Source organism: Sinohyriopsis cumingii, unplaced genomic scaffold (genome assembly GCF_028554795.1).
Source record: "Sinohyriopsis cumingii isolate HCF-2022 unplaced genomic scaffold, ASM2855479v2 utg002228l, whole genome shotgun sequence".
NCBI lineage: Eukaryota > Metazoa > Mollusca > Bivalvia > Unionida > Unionidae > Sinohyriopsis > Sinohyriopsis cumingii.
The window spans coordinates 187,133-203,562 of NW_028316164.1; the positions used below are offsets into that span (position 1 = coordinate 187,133).

The 16,430-nt window shown below is 35.2% G+C and overlaps 1 long non-coding RNA gene across 7 annotated transcripts in view; it reads right to left on the minus strand.

The window, feature by feature from the left end:
• Window positions 1-469: 469 nt before the first annotated feature.
• LOC149770894 (uncharacterized) overlaps window positions 470-16,430 on the minus strand; it is a 41,077-nt gene continuing 25,116 nt past the window's right edge. For 5 of the 7 annotated variants that reach the window (XR_016418439.1, XR_016418436.1, XR_016418438.1 and 2 more), the window contains exons 2-4: window positions 16,081-16,121; window positions 13,457-13,594; window positions 8,720-8,928 (exon numbers count right to left, since the gene is read on the minus strand). This is a non-coding gene — a long non-coding RNA (uncharacterized LOC149770894). Of the gene's footprint in view, window positions 5,909-8,719; window positions 8,929-13,456; window positions 13,595-16,080; window positions 16,122-16,430 lie in introns of those variants that run through there. The other 2 variants (XR_016418434.1, XR_016418437.1) reach the window with 2 other exon arrangements.

Genomic DNA, 16,430 nt, shown 5'->3' on the forward strand with positions numbered 1-16,430 from the left:
CGCATTTATATTTGTTCATTGTGTCCTTGGCAAACCTAGATGTTTAAATAATCGTGAAAATTCTTGTGCTAAGAAAAAGAAGTGCCTGAATTAGATTGTCTGGAAATGACACATTAGCAAAGAAAAGAAAATTATCATTTCTGTCCAGTATGTAATATGATTGCACTTTTTTAAATATCAAATGCATGTTTGAATTAGATTAAATGATTGTTTGACTTAGGAATGAATAAATGATCTTATATACTTTTAGATACTTAAGTGATAAAAAAAATCCAAACGGCATAGTCTGGTTTCATGTTTTGTTTTCCATCAAAGTCCAGTAACTAGATTTACTGGAACAAAGGGAATTACTGAAACAAGATTGAAATTATCAAAAGGAAAAGTTAGCAGTACTGTCCAAATAGAAGAAATTTTAATATATATATATATATAAATATATATATATATAGAGAGAGAGAGAGAGAGAGAGAGAGAGAGAGAGAGAGAGAGAGAGAGATATTATAATATAATTGAACATACTTTTTAGTGAATTACATATTTGTGGCGAACATTGAAATTTATTAATCTTTATATTATTTATTAACATTAAGAATTATTTACACCATGTTCTTGATGAGCTTTGGTTTCAACAAATGTTATAATTTATTTATAAGTATTAAATTTGACTTGGTCACAAGGGGAACAATGACACCTCATGGCAACTGTTACAGCTTAATTCAGTTTGGCCACTTTGATACTAATTGTTTCCTTTTCTTAATGAAATAAACAAACTTTATGTCTTACTTCCTACTTTTTGTTTTATAAACAAAGGGGTGTATGCTCCACTGTTGTATATGCTTATTTATACAACCCTCTCTTTCGACCCCCCCCCCCCTTCTCTCTCTGTCTCATACACTTTAAAGGTCAGGGCCGGCCTTAGGCCAGTTGAACTGATTTGGTCCAATCGGGCCCCGAGCTCACAGGGGCCCCACATATTTGTAATTTCTAAAAACATATCTATAGAGAGAAACTAAATTTACAGCGATGGAAGATTTTAAGATCAATATCCTACAAAACTTCTTCAAAAGTTTATTTCCAAATGTCCCTGTGTGAAAATCCAGAAAGCCCTGTCAAAATGATAAAAATCGGGCCCTGCATTCGCTAAGGCCATTATTGTTACGGATTATGTGTTCTAGGTAATTACACCAATGACCATGCAGTAGATTAATTAGATTATTGTGATTGCAGTTCTGAATTTAGTAAATTACAATCAACTGTAAAATCATCATTCTGTGTATGTATACTACCATTCGCCATTATAGAACCTTTCAGGTATATCCAAGTTACATTATTACGTTAATTGTATGTAAAATAGAAGCAAAAATTAATTAGTTATATAAAAATCATTTAAATCAAAGTGTATTTTGTTTATTAATAGTATTATTCAAAAACTACAAATCAAAATTTGCTCATAAACTCGAGGCACTTGACACAAAATTTTCGTGGGTACAAGGTTCATTCACAGCTTTTTTTGATGCCATTACTTTACAGATTTACTCACTCAATGAACATTGGATCATGGGTAAATTAAGGGAATTAATAAGCAGAGAGACATAACTGTTATCAAATAGGTCTATATTTCTATAACATGCTTCATCATAACATAAAGTGAAGCCCTACTTTAACATGCTTCATCAAAACACAAAGTAAAATCCCACTATAACACGCTTCATCATACCACATAGTGAAATTCCTGCATAACATGATTCATTATAACATAAAGTGAAACCCAACAATAGCACACTCCATTATAACATAAAGTGAAACCCTACTATAACATGATTCATTATAACACAGAGTGAAAACCCACCATAACACACTTCATTATAACTGGTTAGTTATAACTCTAATGGTCTGTAACTGGTTACCTAGGACTGTTATGGCCCATAACTGGTTACTTATGACTCTAATGGCACAAACTGGTTACTTATGACTCTAATGGCCTATAACTGGTTACCCAGGACTCTTACGGCCCATAAGTGGTTAGTTATGACTCTAATGGCCCATAACTGGTTACCCAGGACTCTAATGGCCCATAACTGGGTACTTAAGACCCTAATGGCCCAAACTGGTTACTTATGACTCTAATGGCCCATAACTGGTTACCTAGGACTGTTATGGACCATAACTGAATACTTATAACTCTAATGGCCTATAACTGGTTACCCAGGACTCTTATGGCCCATAAGTGGTTACTTACAACTCTAATGGCCCATAACTGGTTACTTATGACTCTAATGGCCCATAACTTGTTACCTCGGACTATTATGGTACACAGTTGATTACGTAACACCAGGTACAAAAACAAAAAAAGGTGAGGGACAATAAAGTCTTTTGATTATCAATGTTCAAGTTCATTTGGATAACTTTAAATCACAAAAAGCAAACATCTGTGTTTGTGCTTATGTGCACCTAAAGACCCAAGTGCATGTTTTTGTCTCTGTCTCTAGGTGTCTGTCGATTGTCTCAACCTAGTAACACATAAACACATTTAGCAATTGGGCAATTAGAATTTATCATTACTTGTACTCAGTTTCATTGAGCTTTCTGGTTGTATTTCTGACCATTGTTGCAGCTGATGATGGGTGGCAAGACTGAAGAATGCCTGGCTTTATGTGGAAAAATTACTGACATGATGGGAAATATTCCTTTGATATGGCATGTATGCATGAAAGAAAACATAAACAAGATTGATAGAGAGAAATGTGACTAAGGTCAAACAATTAACTCATCAGACTTTATAAAGAGAAATATCATCCTGATTATTTGTAAGGCTAAAGAGGGGAACTAGGAATAATGGAATATGTCAGTATATAATGGTGCCACAAGTTTTCAAATCAAAGGACATATCAATCAATAATGCACCAGTACATTTTATGCTAGGACAGTTGTTAGGATTTTTACTCGTGTATGCTAATGGCCAAGTTGGACAGAGTTCAGGCTGTATGCAAAATCACATTTTGTCTATTAAAATGTGAATTTTGATCTGGTACCCCTGGGGCTGCATTCAGGATCATAAACCTTTTATGTCATATATTTATCACGGTAAAACATTAGGTGAATTATGCTTAATGTCAGACTATGCTTACAGATTGCAAGGTACAAGCAAGATTATACCGCTCCTGTGGCCTAGTGATTAGAGTGTCCGCTTCGGATGTGGGAGGTCGTGGATTTGAAACCCTGCCGTGTCATACCATTAAAGACTTATAAAAAAGGTACTTACAGCTTCCTCGCTAGGTGCAAAGCATTAAGAGGTTAGTGTTAGGACTGGTTGGCCTGGTGTCAGGGTAATGTGACTGGGTGGGACATTATGCTTCATGTCTGCAACATGATGCCCTAGTGCTGGACATCACTATAAACTGCCACGCTGCAGACTTTATATTGATATGACTGGAAAATTGTTAAAGCTACATTAAAATTACAAAATCTCTCACACAAACACACTCACACACTGATAAATCCATTAATTAAATTTTAGTTGCATAGCGGTGTAAAAATCAGAGGTCTCACTAGGATTTTTAAACTAGGAGTCCAGGACTCCCATTTTGGTAAAAATAGGAGTCCCACCATCAAACGCTGCAGTCCCTTCTTTCCTACAGAATCAACACAGACGTGAGTGCATCTATTTTTAGATGGAGAGGTTTTCATAATGTAATCACTTATTATAATATAGCTTTATTACAACAGTCCACTGACAGGATCGCAAATTTATGGTTTATTTATTTGTATACGTACTTGTAGTAATTTTAGGCAAATAAATAGTATTTGATTTGCTGTTTTTTTCCCCATATTTTTGCAAATACAGTAATACCTCGTGCATTCACGTTTCTGGATTCGCAAATTCATGGATTTGCGAAATTTTCATTGGTACCCTCTACGTACATGTTTTCTTTATTTTATTGAATTGTACCTTTGTTATATGACTTCTGTGACATATGAAGTTTGTCTAGTTAGTTTACCTTCCTGACAATGACAAAGAAAACGTCGGTCATTAAGTTTACAGTCCCATTCCTTACTTGGTTTTATCTTACTGTGAGTGCAAAAGAAAACGGCAGCCAATGAATTAGTATAGGGGTAATATTAGCATACATGTACCGTACTGTAAATGCACTAGTGTGGCAAATACCCATTAGGCGATACTGTACTCTATTTTTATGTCAACCATTTATTTCTCTTTTTAAGGGTAATGTATTAAGCTAACTTTTAAATGAAATTATAGTGCTTTGGGAGCATGATTTGGGTCATAGTTAGGGTTTAAACCCTAGAAATAAGCATTTATTAGCATTTTTAGTGACTCGTACCAAACATTCGCGATTCCTCCTGATCTGCGACTGGTTCTGGAACCTAACCTCGCGAATGTTCGAGGTATTACTGTACCTGTCGTGTCAGAAAACAGCTTAGACATTAGAGCGCATCCCGTGAATTCCACAACACAGCATCGTCCCACATGTTTCTGACCTACATATTTTTCATTTTAAAGTTAAATCTTTAATAAAATAATACATAGGCTTTGAGTTCAATGATTTGTATATTTTTTCTGAATATATTTACCTGATGATTTAAGAAGACAGACAACCTAATAAACTGGTACATCCCAGACTTAGCACAGTCTGCCATTATTTCCTGGTAGGCCTACTGGTTCACTTAAGTTTCAAACCAATTTTATGACAAAATAGTGTATAAGAGGCAGTTAATATATATATATAGATCACCGATTCTGATCTTAAAACACAAGTTTGTTTGTTTTATCATCAAAGGATAGCATGCAGGAAATTGATAGTTGCTACCTTACTCGGAAAAGGGTTAATGGTCAATCAGCTGTCAAAACATAATGCTTGTGAATGGGTAAGAGTTTGTTTATCAATGTAATTTATATAAAAACTAGGCCTAGCTACTGATGCCTTGATGAATACATTTCGCTACAACACTAGAACTAACCGGGCTACGGTGAGGGGCATTTAAACAAAATATGCTATGGTCAGTCAATGTACCTCTTAAATAATGACAGGGTGAAGTCGCTTTCACTTTTCCTAACAGAAGAATGCAAAGTTTACATTTTTAGGCGACTTGTCACCTACTTACAAATGGTCTTTTTATCCAAGCGTCAACATGTCTTGTTTCTGAGGTCACGTGAACTGCTTATTCGGCTACAATCGGAAATGAACACAATAACAAAAGCTTGTTGTTGTTGTTGTTGTAAGGTTTAACGCCATTTTTCAGCACACAATAGGCTATACATGGCGGCCAGTATTAATGGTGGAGGAAGAACCCGGGAAAACCCCAGAAAGAACCACTGACCCTCAAGAAGCTACTGGCAAGCTTTGTCACATACCCATATTGGCCGAATCCGAGACTTGAACCTATGCAGACAGAGGTGAGATGGCAGTGATCCATAACGGAGAGCGCTTTAGACCACTTGGCCACTCAGGGCCCCTCAATAACGAAAGCTAAAGTTGTTTATTTGATGTACTTTTATAAATGACCACATGTACATGTCAAGGTCTTTCTGTCTCTGAATTCAATCACTGTAAATATCAGTACATTTTCCCACCCCGCCACCAGTCAAAGCCTTTGAACTTGCTGCCCAGCTATTGCATCATGTTCTTTTTTTATGTACTCATGAAATGGCAATATGTATGTACATCAAATGTGTCTTTCAGTCACTTAATTATGTCATTGTAAATATCAGCACAGCTAACTGATCAACACATTTTCCCACAAAGCAGGTGGCTGAAGCAGGACTGGCAAGTCTTAGAATTTTGCCGCACACCTATTACATGCGTACGCAGGACTCCCGCATCAGTGATTTTCTGCGTCCCAGATCAAAAATTGGCATCCAAATATGTTTAGTTAAGTGTTTCCGAGATCTCTGAAAAATAGTTCATAAAAAATCTTCAAAAATAATAAGCATAATTCATAAAAATAAAAATATTAGTGCAGAGAAATGTAAGATCATAGGCAAAACTCAACTATTTAGCGAACAGGCATAATTGCATAAATGAAAGTGATGAAAGTGGTTCTTCCCGGGTTCTTCCTCCACCATTAATACTGGCTGCCATACATAGCCTATCGTGTGCTGAAAAATGATGTTAAAGCCCACAACAACAACATCTAAAAAACAACAAATTTTTTGCTGCAAGACCCTAGCCATTGATGAGGTGATATATATCTCAAAGTCAACATAGGATGAAAATATAAGTAAAAATGACCTAGTTCTGCTATGTAAACGTACTACTCATAAAATTAGGTACTATAATATTGATAACTTTCATGAGCAAAACCTAAGGACTTACAGTACTTATTCTTTGGAAAAATTGGAACCAGTTTGTAAAATGGGTGAACATAAATTAGAGTATACATGGGTTTGGCTGGCCAGAATTGGTCGATTATATGTTATTATTTTAGGAAAAAGAATCTTTCCAGAGCTTGTCATAGTTGTAAGTGAAATAAAATATTGTTTTATTGATGGAATTTCAGTCCTTTAACAGTCTTGAGTTTGGAACATTCATTATTAAAATTAGCACCCGACTCTTTGGTGTTGAATTGAAAGCGCACGTTTGAAACACACGTAAAACCAGAAAATGCCGCAGCTCAAATCATTTTCTCTAAACAGAGGCTGTCATCCAGGTTTCATTTAAACTGAAAAATGTAGGTTTGATCATGAGCACTCAGAATGTTAAAGTTATTGGAGTTTTAATATCATGGTGTTTGCATAGGTTTACCATGGGAACTGAATTAGTACTGAGAGTCCTATAAAAATGAACTTGGAGACAAGAAGGTGAACAAAGACTGTGCTGCATTAAATAGTTTTCATTAATAGTAGTCACACAGCTCTGGTCAATATTTTGTTTAGGACTTCCCAAAATAATCAAGGAGAATTTTTTTATATTGTAAAATGGTTATGTTCCAACAGAATTAGTCATCCTTTTAAACAAAATAAGATATACACAAAATCATGGAAAATTAATTAGCACCTACCCGTTTTGTGTAATACATGTAATTTACCTTCCAAATGTTGGTGTGTGTCTGTGTGTGTGTGTGTGTGTGTTTCATAGTAAAGTTTCATGACTCTACCATTGTCAGTGTGACCAAGGAATGTTCCTCAAAATATTTAACATCATTGATGAATTAATTATTGTCACTATCAAGATCATTAGTGTGTGTGTGTGTGTGTTCCAAGTTTTAACATAGCTTTAAAAAAAAATTCAATCATATCTCTATGATGTCTGCAGTGTGGCAGTTTTTAATTATGTCTAGCACTGAGGCATCATGCCACAGACATGTAGCATTATGTCCCACCCAGTTACATTATCCTGATAGCATGCCGACCAGACCTAATACTAACTCGTAAAGCTGAGTGCCATGCGAGGCAGCTCTTACTACCATTTTTATAAGTCTTTGGTATGACCCAGTCGGGGTTCGAACCTACAACCTCTTGCATAGTTTGTATGATGATGAACATTTCTTAAAGTCTTAAACTTCCAAACTTTTCAAGGATTATCTCCCATGCCTGGAGCATCAATTTCATTTTCATAAGCCGTGTAAGCATATTCTGTTAGTGTCCGCTTTAAACCTCTTTCAACCAGTGGATGGTGTGCTATGCTCCCACTGAACATATAAAAAAAGCTTTTATCAAAAATGGCTCAGCCATATTGAAGAAAAGGTTGAAATTGGGTTTCCAAAATGGCTGATTTAAGCTAATAAATTTGGTATGCAACTCATTCATTTAATGATATACACTTATGCCATATTTCCAAATAATACTTCAATCGGCAGGATAAGTAATGAATATGCAAACAATTTGATATTATACAAATAGGGTCAGTCTAACATACCCTTGACCTAACTTTCAGGGTACCTATACACTAAAGCTGTATGCAAAGTCCAAAGGAGAATAACTTTCACAAATTTTAAAACGCTAACCCTTCCTCTCTGACATTGTGTTTTGATCCAACAAATCATAAGAGACTGTGTTTGTTCCCTTTGACGCTTATATTCAGTGTCTGATGATAATCCGATGTGTTAACAGCACACATGATCACTTCTAATGAATTTACCTGACACTTTTGATCTTGACCTTAGACATGGTGACACACATATCACTGGAGATATCAAAACCCCTGCTTAACCTCAAAGCAAAACCTATCCATGGAAATAGGAGACATTCAACTGCCCAATAAAAAGAATCAATCAATACATGCTTGTTTCCACAACTTTGATCTTTCAGTCATCATAGAACTAGGAATGTACCACCCCCAACCTGCAACAAATGTAGTTATCCAATATATCTACCCTAAAAGATAAATTTCAAAACACATCTCACTAATGGAGAGATAGGCATAGTGCCCATTATCTCTTATCATTTTTCCCTTTTGTCATTGGCAAGATAAAATGAATCAATAATGTCACCAAATTGGTTGAAGCACAGGGAAAATTCAAAATAGGGCCATCAAAAGAAAACTGCCAATTTTCTTCCTGTGGATTTAGAGGATACAAGTCTGCAAAACTGTACATCACTACTATGACAGGCATATTAAATGATACATAGAGACATAATAAGCGAATGCGGCCATTTTGAGAAATATTTCTGCCAAAGTCCATTTAAGTCAGTGTCATAGAATATATAATAATTTCTGATCCACCGGTGGGGTAGGGAAAGGTTACAGATTACAACTACAGGCATTGTTTATAATTTTAATGTCACAAAATAAAATCAAAGGGTCACAGCAATAATAATTATACTTTGCAACCTGTGTCTAAATGAACTAATTATAATGCCTTGTTATATCGTCTTATGATCATTGGTTTATTTAATATGGCAGCCTGTATATCAAGGTACCTCAAACACTGTGGCATGTGATCCTTTTGGAGGTCAATTATTTCTCTCGTCTGCAACAAAGAAAAAACACCTAAATAAAACAGCAGCATTTCCAATCATTAAAGAGGCTTCACTAAGTTGAGATTTTAAACCTGTAATATGCCAGGAAGAGCTGATATCTAACATGATCTCAGGAGATCATTCCATGAACAGTATTCATAACACACAGAATTTGTGTTTATTTATTGGTGCTTAATTGCACATCTGCACATCAAAGACTATTAGTATCAAAGTAAAGAAAGCAAATTAGCTAGTCTAGAAACACACCACTCTTGAAGACCATGGATGGGTTGGGCAGGATTCAAACCTACACTCCTCTGATTTTTACATTAGCATGCTGACCACTGAGTCACAACGGATCCCAAGCACAGTAAAAAGAAAAGATAATAAAAAACCTTAAAAAAGCTGGACTTTGAGAACTCAGAAAAGGTCATATACTGCAAAAATCAGAAAATTCCTGCTGGAAATGCTAGTTTATGCAAAATGCAGTTACAATGGAAACTGTCACAAGAAATTAAGAATGATATAAGTTACAATTAGAAATCCAAAGGGAACAAGAAAAACAAAAATTAAGTTCTCTCCCCAAACTAATTAGCCCTAATTAACTAATTAATATAAGAGACAGATTCTTACTTGGTAGACAGCCCTTGTTGTATTTAGTGTTGGATACACTGACAGTGGAGAAGTCTTTGACAAAGTCTTTTAATGCATCAGTTTCTTCTCTGGACCAGTATTCACATAGCAGCTATCATAATATTATCCTGACTTCTATGCATAATAAGGAAACAGCGTACACTGACACTACTTGTTAGAATTTTAGAAATGTACATACTTGACTGCTAATACTAACCTGGCCTTACAGTGCAGGTAAGTAATCTGAGGGCATATATAAAGTGAATAGAACTAATAAATGTTGATTGATCAAGTAAACTGTGTTAAGATTATGTATATATCTCCTTTCTCCTAATTACTTTCAGTTTTTCAAGGAGACTGATTTGTCATTTTTCTTAAATCATTATGAAAAACTTGGTCAAGCTCGTGATGTTTCACATTGTTTCAAATTATGTTGATAATAAAACTGCATATAGACTCTATGTTCACCATGACATGCAGATACTTAGATGGATGCATTGTCACTAATTTTAGCAACAAAGATAAAGCGTTCCAACAGTATTTTCCCAAGAAGACTCGTTAAATTGAAAAATTGAGTACAATGTCTTTGTACATTTCCACCAATTCTCTTTGTGATTGGAAACAAAACTCTAAATATAAGGATACATATATGCATAGACTGATGAACGAACAAGGATAACATAATAGTAATCCAACTAAACAGAATTCTATAAGTACTGTAACATTATGTCATAGGACAGCAATGCTTCAAGTCTGAGGAGCAACTATAAAGCATGCATGTGAATCAGCACTGAAACTATAACAGTTGCATAGAAGTAAAATCTTTTAAACCTTTGAATGCACATATGTTGCACTATTCAAGTTCATTGAAGCATCACACACAGGTCCATAAAATATACCTTAAGTAGAACTCTGAAATGCACCCTTTCATGAATTTTCATATAGATAATGTCTCAGGAATTAGATTGGATGTGAAAGTTCACCAAAGTTTGCATGGTCCATGAAGCAGTGATGAGTGTGCAAAATGTACCCCTTCATCTGTTTTGATGATTTTAACATGAAATGAACTTAACAGGTTAAGGTAGGAAAGAATACATGATGAAGGAATTATCAGTAAGTGACCCAGATTTGTAGCAAGGGTATAGTATTCCAAGAAATATATTAATGCAACCAACAGGAATGAAGATTATGATTTTAACTTGACTAAAAGTCAAATAAAGTCAGTGTATTGGGGAATACATAAAGGTCTCAATATATCCAATTTTTGTGGTGAATAGGTACACTGATATGCAGTTCAAGAGTCTACACGAGAATTCAACATTAAAAGGGAACCCCCATTTCATTTAAAAAGGGGAGATTTATTGGAGGGATTTATCTAGGAAATAAAGGTTAACTGCACTAACATGATGTACATTATTTGCAAACCCAGTTAACTTTTAGGACGACGTTTGAGAAATCTGCATCCTGCAATCATGCATCCTAGAGTATACCCTGAGTTCTTCCCACATGTTCAGGACTTGACCATGAATAATGCCAAAAAGTGAGCCAACGTTAAGCCTGTTGTGTAACATAAATCAGTAAACCGTGAAATAATGGACGTTCTGATATACCTTCTTGCTGGCACGCATAATAATTAAAGAAATGCATTCTCTTACCAAGTTTCTTAACTGTACTAAAATCAAAGTCTGAAAATGGAAACTTGCCCAAAATCTTTCAACAAAGTCAGTGAACCACAAAACAAAATCCATTCCTGTTTTCACGGTGTAGTTCTTACTGGTAAGGATCCTTTTACAAAGTGTCATAACTCTACCATGATCAATGTCTGGGAAACTATTCTTATTGCAAACTTAAAGTCATTGCAATAAAATATAGGCTACAGAGATCTACTTTTCTGTTCATGGTGCAGTATTCAAATATGCATACAATCACTAGGTTTGATAATCCCAACATGTTTAGTGACTTAAGTAAATGTGCCCTAAAACATTTCAAGTTGGTGCTCCATGAAATATACATCACAGTGACCTACATTTGTGATGAGGGTGTAGGATTAGTGTATACAAATGTCCTATCCATGTTAAATGACTCTACCATGATCAACAACTGAGAAACAAACTGGTCCCATACTTGGAATCAAGTGTGATGCTAATGGTCATGTTGAAACAACTGTCCATGCCAAGATGACTAGATTAACTATCCATATTTTATGACTGCCTTCAATTTGTTTTTGACATCGTAGACATGTTTACACATCAGCTTCAGTTTAACTCAATAGTCCATGAACTAACTTGCGTACAGAAAAGCATGAATGAAATTTGGAAAGTCCACTTCTAATATGTCTCTCTCCCTTTGTAGTGGGGTGTTTACTTATCAATAGGTGAAGTTAGATATGTTTCACTCAAAATTTACTGAACCATAAATGAGTGTTTTTATGAGGAGTTATTCTCAGGATTGAAGCAAACGTAATTTTTACATATCTTGGTCTCTTGATTGCTGGTATCTCAACATGCTATATAGAAGTATCTCTAATGCTGATTATTATCATTATGCCAAATAAATAAAAAATTTAGTCTCCATATTGCTGGCTTTTAACAGCAAGCACAACTTAAGCATTTGCCACCAAAGCAAACTCATACAATAGCATTTAATATCCAATGGTTTGTTCCGAGTGAGCAAGTGAGCTAATTTGTACAAAATATGGCATGATTCGTGCATTTCTTTACTTTTGATATTACAGCCGTTTCACAAGAGTATATTTGTCTGTCACATGACTGGTTTCATTGCAGATGGTTGTCTTGTTTTAAAAACAAAATTACAGAATAATGCCGATGTATTTCTATTAATTCTACAAAAGTAGGATGGAAATGGGTTTGTAATTCTTGACTTCATCCTAAATTCCAGTTTTGAAAAGGAGCATCACTTTCACTAGTTTCCATGATTTTGGGAGCTGACCAGTCTTTGTACTGATTATGTGTGAAAGTAACACAGCACTTATTGGAGTAGATGCTTTCCAAAGTCTGGGTCCAATCTGATCTTACTAAAAATTGTTCATTTTATTTGCTGGACAATTTAAGAACATGATTATAGTTAATTGATGCAGTTGAAAATGTGTCTCACTTGCAAGCCTTTCAGAGAGTAAGTCTTAAAGATATGGATATGGATTCAACAGTAGGTTTCTTCATGAAGGAAGCTGCAGTAATTAGCAAATATATCAGTTAAACTATCTTCCCATATCATTAGGATTTTTAATGTAATACTATATGATATCAGTGATGAACTATATGTGACTATTTATGCACTTTTCCAGCTTCAAACTCAGTCAAAATTTTCCAACTGACTTTAAGATTATTTCTCTTTTCATCTGTGGCTTTTACATCATGGTCAATTACCTGATGAATTATAATATAATTTCTTTTGTACTGTAAACTAGCTCATTACAGATGGCATTTATTTGTTCTTTTAAGTCATCTAAATTGTTAGGTGTAGTCCAGTCAGGTTGTTTGGCCTGTTTGACTGAGATTTTATTGTGGGGTGTGTAATCAACAACATTAATAGTTTGGATCAAGCACTCCAAATTCTGGTATATGGCTAATTACAGACTTAATATGATCTTAATATTTTAATGCAAACAATGACAAAAAAGTGAAAAGTATGTCTATCAACATGCACAAGTGAAACTCATCTACATTCTTCCTTTATATGAAAGATAAACAATACCTGAAACACAAACTTTACCTGTTGTTTACAGATAGCATTCGCTAAAGAATCCCCTTAAATTAATAGTGTAAATATTTAGTTAAAAGTGATTTTGAAGAAACAACAAAACTACATAAAACCTTAAGGAACATGATCAGATTAGCTGAGGGAACTTTACAGTATTATTCAAACAATCTACACAAAAATATGCACATTTTGCTGATGACCTCTCTTGTGCTCTGGCCCTCCTGGTATTCTCTGACCACTCTTTTACCCCAGGCCCATCTGGTCTCTTTGGTGCTGCAGACCCCTCTGACATCTATGGTAGTGTTCATGCCTCTGCTGTGGTACCTGAAATGTGTTGCAGCAAATTAGCTCAATTACAAAATCCAGGATGGATTCTATGGAGCATAGTTGAGGTGTCAGAGTAATTCTTCCATCTGTGATAAGCTTGACACTGGCTGCAATATTATGAGTGTGGCACAAATGGGCGTCAATGTGGTTTTGAAGGAATATTTGATATGATTTCAAATTGCATTCTGTGAATATCTGCAATTGTTTCCAGACATAACATGCACCAAGTCACCCTTATTTTGAGCCCTGTATATGGATCACTGATGATTTGTATCTATAGTTGAAGGGACATGGTGTAATAACATAACTGAGTGAAACATGATATGCACCTGTCAAGAGTTTGCACAACTAATACTTCCACCAGTCACCTATGTCATCTGGTTTGCAGGCTGAGAAATCTTTTGAGAGATCTTTTGTTAGGCATTCAACAGTAAAGTTGGGTGTGCTGGAGTTTGCTGTTAGGTAGTAAACAAAATGACATGGAGGGACAGTTGCCATCTTTGCTTCTCTTCAGAAATCATGTTGTACTAGTGGTCACTGCCTTAATTGTATTTTACAGGATTAAAGTTTTACAGTTACTTCATTACACTAAGCAAATTCACAGGCTTTAATTGCTAAATACTACCATGGAAAACAATACTTCATCTTGGACAAGTGAAGATGGATATTTTCATCTGCATGTGATTTCCTTCCTCTAATGTGCTAACTGGTTTAAAATTGTGCTAAAATTAGCACCTGGAAACAGTCAAATTAGAGGAGGGGAAAACCAGGATTTCACTTAAACCATGAGGCAGTTGCATAATGCAGTCCAGTTAACCACAAACTAGCAAAATTATAGGACCTTCTATCAACCATTACCTACCTGAAATCAACAGAACATTTACCCTTTAAGACACAATCAAATAAAACATAATTTGTCTATTTAACAATCCGACATTTGAACCAGTATTTCCAAACAGAATGTACCCTGTGATGCAGCATGAGACACATAATTCATAAATTTGCCTGGCAACTAGAAGAACCGCTAGTCAAATATGTCATTTGCATAACAGTGATATCATTCCTCTAGTGGATAGCATGGAAACCTCCCCTGAACTGCAGTAATCAGTTGGCATATTAGTTGCAGCTTTTGCATAATAGGAAATGTATGAAATTACCAAAGTTTTTCAATGATGGTGGTTCGATAGTTATCTGAGGTCTCACAAGGAAGTATGATGCAGCTGTTAGCAAATTTCCCCGCACAGCTAGTTAGCAAATTTCCCCGCACAGCTAGTTAGCAAATTTCCCCGCACAGCTAGTTTGATGCATTAACATTTAACCTCTAACATAATGAAAAGTTGCGAGATCTGAATAACATGACCCAGCGATGTGCAATGATTTCATAGAAAGTCTATTATGTGAACGCTAGCTTTTACTCATGTGAAGACAAGACATGATCAATTAACTTGCCTCATGCCCAGAACGAGCTCAAATGGGACGTGAGTATTGCTAAGTACTTGCCTGCAAGTATGTAAAACAGAGAGAGAGAGAGAGAGAGATTGCAAAGTTTGCAATGGTGTATTATCTCAAGTTTTATACTCTGTGATCTTGCCAGAGTATAAATAAATGAACCTTTATTTATTGTTATAGGTACCAAATATTTCTATTATATAAATGTACTCAGTTTGATTCACCTATCATTCCTCTGTTTCACACAAACTCCTGCAAAAGCCTGTTGCTTCCATCTTCCAGTTAATGCCATAGTCTCTCTCTTGTGCAGGCATGACAGTTATACTACTATTTCAAGCAAGTTTTCACAAATAGGAAATAAATCTTTATATTTTAACTTGTCAGTTTCATTTTAATCATAATACATGTATTTGCAAGCAAACAGGATTTCACGATTTTCAAAATGCCCAACCAAGACACAGGCAGTTTGTGAGTAGACTCCAAAATGTGCTGAGCTTGCAAGATCTCAAACTTGTCACATTGTAAAAAGATCTTTTTGATGCATACCACCTACTTCAAGGTAATTAGGTGATAACTCTTAATAATATAGATCCCAAGACTTCTTTGACAGGTGTATTCGGCAAAAAAGGGTATTCATTTCTGATGATTACAAACCTGGATTTCATGAAGAATGCAATTGCTTTACCGAAACTGTAGCATCCACAATGGTGTTACCATCTGTTGTTTATGTAATAATTACTGGAGAGAGATACTCGCTTACAGTTCTTTTTATTGTTGATGTAGGTGAAGATACAAGACTGCTAGCATATCAAAGCAGAAAAAGGAAACTTGAGCCCGAACTGAATAGGATTCTCCCTTACAGCAAGTGTATGACTGACTCGACACTAGAAAACCTCAGTAAAATGGCAAAGCTTTGTCAAATTTTCCATTATTAAATGAATAAATACTTTCTGAATATGGCTGATATATGGATAATTAATTTAATATACCAGACTTTGAAGTCAAACATGCTAATAAACGAGCAGTTTACTTACTATCTGTTTTTCTCTTGAGAAAGCCATTGTTTGCATTTATTCTGAAAAAAAGATGTAAAGATGATAATTTTAATTGCCATTACTCAACAGAGAAGATGTTGCCAAATAGGGGTGGGGGCAGAGGCTGCAAAAAAATGAATGTGTCCACTTATTTTAATTCAAAATGATGGATATAAATTATGCCATAAAAAGATTAATGCACGATTTAGATCATAATTATTACATATTACAGTGAATGAGCAATCTGACCTGAAGTAACTATGACATCAGGTGCTGTTCTAATATAAGTTTTAAAAAAATCTGCTTACCTGCCGTTTCATCAAGCCAACAAATTTCATCTTTGTGAACAA